This window comes from Gigantopelta aegis, chromosome 10 (assembly GCF_016097555.1).
Source record: "Gigantopelta aegis isolate Gae_Host chromosome 10, Gae_host_genome, whole genome shotgun sequence".
In the NCBI taxonomy this organism is placed as follows: Eukaryota; Metazoa; Mollusca; class Gastropoda; order Neomphalida; family Peltospiridae; genus Gigantopelta; species Gigantopelta aegis.
Genome location: NC_054708.1, coordinates 44,029,928 through 44,039,641, shown reverse-complemented (window position 1 = coordinate 44,039,641; position 9,714 = coordinate 44,029,928).

Sequence of the window (9,714 nt, the reverse complement as noted above, 5' to 3'; positions counted from 1 at the left end):
GATCCATGTTGCTGGTAACGGTCCCACAGTCTGGAGATGGTGCTTGGGGACACATGGAATGCCCTGGCAACGGCCGTTCTGGATTCGCCTGCGTCTAGTCGGCCGATGGCATTGTTTCTCTGCGGTTCACTGAGACGTGGCATGTCCTGGATTGTCAACTGTCGGCCAGATACAGAGGCCAGGCAAGCGAACACCCTGCACTTTTATACTGTCGGTGTTCATGTTGCATGTGCAGACAACGCACGTGCAGTGGTGACATGGTTTGCACGTGGCTGCGTTTTTGCGAATATTCACCTTTTGGAACTTTATTGTACAGTAGCTGCGTTTTATCGAATGTAACCGTGGGAATGTGTTTGGGACATGCAATGACCTTATATTCACAAAGCATGAACCGGTAGGAAACATAAAATCGGAGTTATAACCCATTTGTACCCTTTTGCATTTCTTTTTTTGAAGAGTATATATATAGAATGGGCTATGCAAAAAGGAAATGGGTTAATTCAGGCTTGTTTTCTCAATTTTAATATAATATTCACATATATTTTATACTTGCAGAAAGAACCATGCTTTACTGTTAAGTAAACTGTCCCACATTTCAGTTCTTAATCTCAGGCTACAAACCAGTGGGTTGTAGCAAACCAATGTATCTGTCTATTTACTTATTTAGATAGGGCAGCAAACACAATGCAGCGTAATTTACTTCTGAATCAAAATTTATATGAAAGAAAACCCTTGAAAAAAAAAACCTTAAACATTTGAAATAGAAACTATGATTTTGCCGTTTTACAATTATGAATAAATTCTGAACACCTCTGGAAAGTCTGTCTGTATATGGGTTTTTAATGAGTGCACTTTATACGTGCAAATACTAGTAATTTATTGTTAATTCCACAAGTATTCAGTCTTGAGTGTTTGACATAATCACGTCTGTAGGAACCGCGAAGGGGGTGGGAGGGGGTAGGGTGGAGGGGCGAGATGGGGCATGAGACCCCCATTGAAAGAAAGAAAGAAATGTTTTATTTAACGACGCACTCAACACATTTTATTTACGGTTATATGTCGTCAGTAATATGGTTAAGGACCATACAGATTTTGAGAGGAAACCCGCTGTCGCCACATGGGCTACTCTTTCCGATTAGCAGCAAGGGATCTTTTATTTGCACTTCCCACAGGCAGAATAGCACAAACAATGGCCTTTGTTGAACCAGTTATGGATCACTGGTCGGTGCAAGTGGTTTACACCTACCCAATGAGCCTTGCGGAGAACTCACTCAGGGTTTGGGTCGGTATCTGGATTAAAAATCCCATGCCTCGACTGGGATCCGAACCCAGTACCTACCAGCCTGTAAACTGATGGCCTAACCACAACACCACTGAGGCCGGTGAGCCCCCATTGAAGACGAAAATATACATTTGTTTTGTCCCACCAACATATAAATAATATAAAAATCTGGCTCATATCGTTCCTACGCCATACAGGCCCTGGCAATCACAATTACTTTTGCTGCTTTGTCAGCTTTTAATGCATGTGATGTTTGTTTGTTTTGTTTTATTCCATATTAGTATTACACTGTTTTGCTCCAGTCCTATGTATTCTGCATTGTACATTACTTTGCACCCCCACTGTGGTAATACTAGTAACTTGTCGTTTACAACTTCTCACTTGTTAGTTTTAGATTGTTATTTGTACGCATGCATGCTCACCAATATAACAGAACATTGAATGTTGGTAGACTTACAAAAGACATTTCGTCCTTTGAGAATAGTGTAAATTAAATTATTCATACCATCACCCATACCACCCCTCGTCACCAACCGTAACCAATTTGTTTTGTTTTTTTAATATAGCAATGGTTAAGACATAAGCGAATAAGACGAGGTGTTGGGGGTCAACTGCCTCTCCCACTAGCTCTTCACGTCTGGGTAAAAATTCATATTAATTTTGCATTTTGTTTAATTCGTGAAAAAATTGGCACGCCACCCTACAAACATTGGAACCCATACGCCTAGGGTGCTAATGGTTCATTATAACATAACTGATATACAATAATAAAAAAATTGGGGGGGTGGGGGGGGGGGCTAATAAAAAGCATCCGACAGATCACAGGAAGCGGAGGGCGGGGAGAGGGCTCTCGTCAAATTAATATACAGGTCCCCACTGTAAATGAAAATATGTTATACAAAACGAAGACAGAAATTTAGCAAATTTTCACTGAAATTTTTCTTGAATATTTTCCAAATGGAGTTACTTCCCCTAAATGGAATATTGTCACTTCAGGGTTTAGGAGCTTGTTTTTTTTTTAACATGCTTTTTTATAGGTGTTCCATATGTACAGCCGAAAAAACAAAAAATCGCCAACCTTATCGTTATTAAAAAAACATTCTGAGTCCCTGTCAATTATTTCATCATGCTAAAGATTTCGTTGTTTCCATTAACCGATTCATCGCCGATATCAAATGGTTGCGTTTACACAGAAGAGGCATCAATTACTTTCTTAATTAAGATAAGTAACACTAATTGTTACTGTTAAATATATTATTCTGTTCTGCTTACAAGTACAAACACAAAGAAAATTAATTCTAACCAAGACGTCCCAAGCATCGCTGGTAGCACGTGAAAAATATGATGTCGTATGTTATCGTGTCCTTGATTGGATACTACAGATGTTGAGCCTTTCATTGGACTAATGAAAATGAAGTTTACACATTCGAGTCTTTAGCTTACCAATAGACTGAACCTCATCAATATTAAAATAAACAAACGAAAGTAGGCTACTGTGAAATTTACTACTATAGTCCGTCCCACAGGGAACGCGCTTTTTTATACTATGAAATTTACTACAAATTATTTATTTCTGAACCGATTGATTTTGTAAATTGCACACACACACTTTTTTTTTTTTTTTTTTCCAAAGCACGTTTACTTTTCTTCTTACGTCAAACCAAACTCAAATTATTGTAGAAGGAAAAAAAAGAAAGAAGTGTTTTTATTTAACGACGCACTCAACACATTTTATTTACGGTTATATGACGTCAGACATATGGTTCAGGACCACACAGGTTTTGAGAGGAAACCCGCTGTCGCCACTACATGGGCTACTCTTCCGATAGGCAGCAAGGGATCTTTTATTTGCGCTTCCCACAGGCAGGATAGCACAAACCATGGCCTTTGTTGAACCAGTTATGGATCACTGGTCGGTGCAAGTGGTTTACACCTACCCATTGAGCCTTGCGGAGCACTCACTCAGGGTTTGGAGTCGGTATCTGGATTTAAAATCCCATGCCTCGACTGGGATCCGAACCCAGTACCTACCAGCCTGTAGACCGATGGCCTGCCACGACGCCACCGAGGCCGGTTGTAGAAGGATGTGACGGACTATAGCTCCATTGTTCTTCAGCGGAGCTTTTCTAATATCGATTGTCAGCTGTTCCTTTGAAGTCCATCTTGAAGATCTACAGTTTGACCCGAAACCTGGTACAATGATGCCCTGGGTCAGGTCAGGTCATAGGGTTTTACGTGCACATCCAGAACAAGCTGTTGTAGCGCACGCCTGTCGTGGGCACAAAAGCCGGCCTTGGGGCACCCTCCACATACTTATAGAGAGATGTGAACATTTAGAATTTTTATTAAAGGTCTACATTTATCAAAAACGTAATTCACTATTGTTTGGCATCTACGTATACCTTTTACAATATATATGAAGTATCAATAAAATAAATATTAAAAAATGTACCCGTTTTTAATATATTCACAATAAAAAGTCGCGTTTTCCTCATAGCTTGCCAAAAAGCCTCTGAACTCCTAGAGTTCAGTCACGTGACCCGTGACGCGACAACAGGCATAACATGAAAAGCGATTCGCAGTCTTTCAGACATTTTACATGGTAGTGGAACACGTGTATTTATAAAACGCGAAAATGTAATTCTATTTAATTGAATTGTATGTTGGGAATATTATTTTGAAGATATCTTTCAAATGTGAAACATGGTGAACCATTGTTCGGTGTATGGATATACAAAAGCTGCAGTTAAAGGCAAAAGAAGTTTGCATATTTTTCCGAAAGACAAACCGACATTGTTTGCACGGAAGCAGTTCTTAAACCGAACACGTGCGTATTGGAAAGGACCGTCAAGATGGGATTCGATTTGCAGTGACCACTTCACACCTGTGATTACGACAATTATCTAAGATAGTCGATGGGAATGGCACCAAAACTTTTGTTAAAGAACTTGTCTGTTCCAACGGAATTCACACCTTCCGACACCGACAGAGCAAATTAGGAACAAACGTGCATCCGACGTCTGAAAACACCTCTTTACAACATTACATAATCACGGATTATCACAAATATTGGCAGTACACACACAACCACTTAGATCCCTTGATCTCGTAGTGAGCCGACTGTGTCACATGCTGTCCAAGCTACCGATGTCTGCGAAATCTGTATTGCTTTTGTAAATAAGCCTGTAGTTAACCAATTAAATGATTAACTTCGAACAATAAAATCTTCTATTTTCATATTTTGTAAACGAAACACGTACCAATCGTAGATGTCTGTAACCAAGTAATGATTAGACTGACGATGAATGCGCCTTGTTTAATATATTTAATTATGTTTTTTTTAAACATATTTAATGTATGTACGTGTTTTTGTTGTTATTATAATAATTGCAATACATTAATTATTTAAATGCTATCCAGTCATCAGTTAATATTAATTAGTATTTTTTTAACATATATAAATGCATCGTGTTGAGGTGTATCTTTGTGCCAAATATGAACAATGTACACCTCGGCATTAACATTCGGGCTTTGTTTTTGTCTCAGGGTGACGTCCGGGCTCCGTGCTGCAAATAAGCTGACCGCATTTGGCTCGACGTACTACGGTTCAAACTGATAAGGAAGTACCCCTAACGGATTTTCTCCTTCTTCCTCACCAATCGAGGTAGCATTAATAGAATAAATAAACAAGTCCGAAATGTCCAAACTAACGTCCGATAAGAATGAGCTATTTTCCGAAGAATCATTACATGCTGTCGCCATGCTAACCTACTAATCAATGAGTGGAATTCACCTGATGCTACGTCACAGGTCAGATGCGGGTCAAATCGACTGAATCAGTGTTTTTGCCCTGAGCGTTTTACAAAAAGTCGCTTTATTAATAATTGAGGTGGTATTTTTGTTTTTTATGGTTAATTTTGTAATATTTATGTATTTTATAAATATATATATATATATATATACTCTTCAAAAAAAGAAACGCAAAAGGGTACAAATGGGTTATAACTCCGATTTTATGTTTCCTACCGGTTCATGCTTTGTGAATATAAGGTCATTGCATGTCCCAAACACATTCCCACGGTTACATTCGATAAAACGCAGCTACTATACAATAAAGTTCCAAAATGTGAATATTCGCAAAAACGCAGCCACGTGCAAACCATGTCACCACTGCACGTGCGTTGTCTGCACGTGCAACATGAACACCGACAGTATAAAAGTGCAGGGTGTTCGCTTGCCTGGCCGACAGTTGACAATCCAGGACATGCCACGTCTCAGTGAACCGCAGAGAAACAATGCCATCGGCCGACTAGACGCAGGCGAATCCAGAACGGCCGTTGCCAGGGCATTCCATGTGTCCCCAAGCACCATCTCCAGACTGTGGGACCGTTACCAGCAACATGGATCAACACGTGACCTCCCTAGATCCGGTCGACCACGGGTCACTACCCCCGGGCAGGACCGCTACATCCGGGTACGCCACCTTCGGGAACGATTGACTACTGCCACCTCCACAGCCGCAGCAATACCAGGTTTGCGCAGGATATCCGACAAGACCGTACGGAACCGCCTACGTGAGGTAGGAATTCGTGCCAGACGTCCAGTTCGAGGTGTCATCTTAACACCACAACACCGTCGACTCCGACTGCAGTGGTGCCAGATTCATCGACAATGGCCTCAACTGCGATGGAGACAGGTGTGGTTCAGTGACGAGTCCCGATTTCTGCTCCGACGTCATGATGGAAGATGTCGCGTGTATAGGCGTCGTGGTGAACGTTATGCGGCAAACTGCGTGCAGGAAGTGGACAGATTCGACGGGGGTAGTGTCATGGTGTGGGCAGCCATCTCACACACTGGCAGAACTGACCTGGTCCACGTGCAGGCCAACCTGAATGCACAGGGCTACATTGACCAGATCCTCCGGCCACACATCGTTCCAGTTATGGCCAACGCCAACGCAGTGTTCCAACATGACAACGCCAGGCCTCACACAGCACGTCTCACAACGGCTTTCCTACAGAACAACAACATTAATGTCCTTCCTTGGCCATCGATATCACCGGATTTGAACCCAATTGAGCATCTATGGGACGAGTTGGACCGACGCCTCCGACAGCGACAACCACAGCCCCAGACCCTGCCCGAGCTGGCAGCAGCCTTGCAGGCCGAGTGGGCCACCATCCCCCGGGACGTCATCCGTACTCTGGTTGCTTCAATGGGCAGGCGGTGCCAGGCAGTTGTCAACACACGCGGAGGCCACACCCGGTATTGACTCCAGATGACCTTGACCTTGGTGGTGTGTCCTATCACTTACTCACAATAGACTAGAGTGAATTGTGAACAATCCTGCAACATTTGGTAATTATCGGACTCGCCATTCAATAATTAAATCAATTCTCTAAATGTTACGACAATGTGGTTTTGCGTTTCTTCTTTTGAAGAGTATATATATATATATATATATATATATATATATATATATATATATATATATATATATATATATATACTGTGTATTAATAATGTGCCATGATTGTGGACCTTTAAATGTCAGTGGCGTAGGAAGGTGTCAAGGGGGGGGGGGCACACTTTTATATTTACACACTTTTACACTATTATAAAGCAAATATAAAGCAAAATACCTGATTTTTATTTTATTTTATAAATTTGAAAGTCTGTCTTCTCTTTATAGTTTTGATCGGAGAGTTCTGAAGTTTGGTAATCTAGCAATTATGATTCTTTGGGGCAGTCTTCACAAATTAATAGAGATATATTTAGGACATTTAGAATTTATATATACACAGTCGAACCTGGTCTAACGGTCACATGTACATAACGGCCACTATAAATCCACCCAATGCATTTCCTTCCTTATTTGACCTGTACATAACGGTCACCTATCCATAACGGCCAGCGGTCACTATTTTTCACCCCAAATCACAGGTTGAACCTGCTATAACGGTCACAAGATGATCGTCGTGAAGACGTTTTTAAGTTTATTTTTTGACCCTGGTTATGTCTTTACTTTTTCAATCATCTTAAAAATTGTAAATTAAATGTGTTTATATGGCCATGTCTAGCTTTGAGGTTATTTTCCGTCAAAGTAAAGTTCCATTGTACATGTAATTCTCTGATCGTAATCGAAAAACAAACTGACACTCAATAACTTCCGTGACATGCAATTACTGGTGGTGTAATTCGATTGGTTCTTAGCATCCTCACTGAACAGTAGACGACTTCCCATTGGCTGTACATAATGTAATCTGTTTGTATGGTCACTCTATTGAGTCTCGAAAAACAAATGAGGCGTTATATTAAGTGTCCGATTGTTTCTAGCCAGACATGATTGGTAAATAAACATGAATTTCTGAGTGCGAGTGCGAATAAGTTTAACATGCTCATATACCACTAGAGTTTCGAGCATGTCCGTCCCGGGGCCTGTCTCTGGATAGCCAGTGATTTGCTCCGGGACAGAACAAAATTAAGGGAATAATTTTGAAATTTATATCCAAAAATTAAATAGTGGGCCTTTAAAATTTTAATGCGCATCTCTAATTAATATAATTAATAAAGAAAATTCTACTCATTAAATTTGGTCGCTAGATTAGATCGGGCGGTCAAAAAGAAATTAGATAGATAAATATAACACGCCTGATTTGGGATGGGGGTTGAAAATAGACAGAATTTTGAAAATAGCAATTAGTAAAAGAAATTAGTAGGATTAAAATTAGAAAGAAAAAGGTTACAAGACAAAAATAATTGAATTGACTGCTCGGCCGAATATTTATATAATTTGGAGCATTTTAGGACAGTCCAAAAATAAATAAGAGAAAGAATTAATTTCGACAAAATTTTGAACGAAGGTCTAAAAGTTTAAAGTCCGATCTTATGGTCCGGGCCGGGGGGGGGGGGGGGGGGGGGGGGGGGGGGCGTAAGTTTGAGGTGGGCGGAATTTGGAATACGAATTTAGTAGTTAGGTCAAAGTCCGAAGACCAAAATGTGCTACAAAAATTTAAGTCCAAACAATAAAATTAGATTGCTCGACCGAAAAGGTTTTAAGGTGATTTGAGCAATTTAGACGGGCTGCCAAAATAAACTGCGTCAGACTGTTTACAAAAAAAAAAAAAAAAAAACCCTATAAAATTTTGAACTGCGGCCAAAAATGTTTAAGTCCAACAAAGCCCTAAAAAAGTACATGTCCTAGGAGAGGTTCCGCAGCGGAACTCATGGCGAGTTGATGGGATGATCGGCTCGGAACTTCGGGAAGAAGTGCGGCAGGTCGATGTAGCACTCTCCCCGAAGTATTGCTAAGTAGTCTTCCGGAAGTATCAGCTTGATAATCCGATGGACGATTGGATTATCCATGTCTGATTTCAGCAAGCCTTGACGGTACATCCCGTTCCGCTCCGACGTCAGGTAGTAGGTGCGACTTCCCTCGGCGTACTGGAACTGGTACCGCCCTTGACCAGTTGGTGTTGGTCTCCAGCTCTTGGTGACGAAGGGGCCTGGCAGCTGAGAGGTCGCAGTGAACTCCCCTTTCACACAGTCGCGGTACCGTCCAGGAAGCTTGTTGCCTGCGATCTGCCAAGTCGTGGGCCGTGTGTCGGACAAGTCCCGGACCGACACCTTCCTCTTCTTGGCTTCACGCTCTGCAACCGCTGTCGGAACAACTCGTGGAGACGCCAGTTGGAGTGGTTGGTGCGGACGACACTTTTCCTGTTTCCATCGGTGTTGGTGCTGCAGGGGGAGGGGCCGCCACTGCCGGTTAGCAGACAGCTTTGGCTCCCCCTTTGCCGCTCCTGGCGTCTGCTGCTTCCGAGTAGTGGGGGGCGGCGACGCAGAAGGGGCCGCCGCCGGCAGTTGAGCTGCCGGTTTTGGCTCCCCCTGAACCGCCCCTGCCGGTCTCGTCTTCTTCTGTGAAGCAGGAGGGACCGCCCCTGGCGGTTGAGCCGCCCGGTTTGGTACCCTCGTGAGCTGCCGTGGGACGACGTATCTTCCTACTTCGCGATCTCTTCTGTTTATTGTCACCATAATACAAGGTGACAATAGCCGTGCTCCCATTTTGTTCAACACGATACTTGGCCAAGCGGCCAAGCTCGTGCAGCACAGCCCCAAGGGTGGGGGGAAGGGTGGGGGGAAGGGGGGGGGGGGAGAGAAACCTCGACGTTTGAAAAACACAACCGCATTCTGCGCTGTCTCGAGTAGGAATGGTGTTAATCAGAAATATTTTCCAATGGTAACAAATCCAGGTCATTCCCTTAACGCTAGCTGTTTAAAGTGTTTACATAACGGGCTATAATAGCGATCTAGCGTCAGTTGAAAAGGAACGTGCACATCGTGTGGTTTATATTTGTGAATTTCTGAAGGCGACGGTCATTAAAGATGCCCCGTGTTAGGATCATTTACTGACTCATGATCTTATTCAGCTGTAA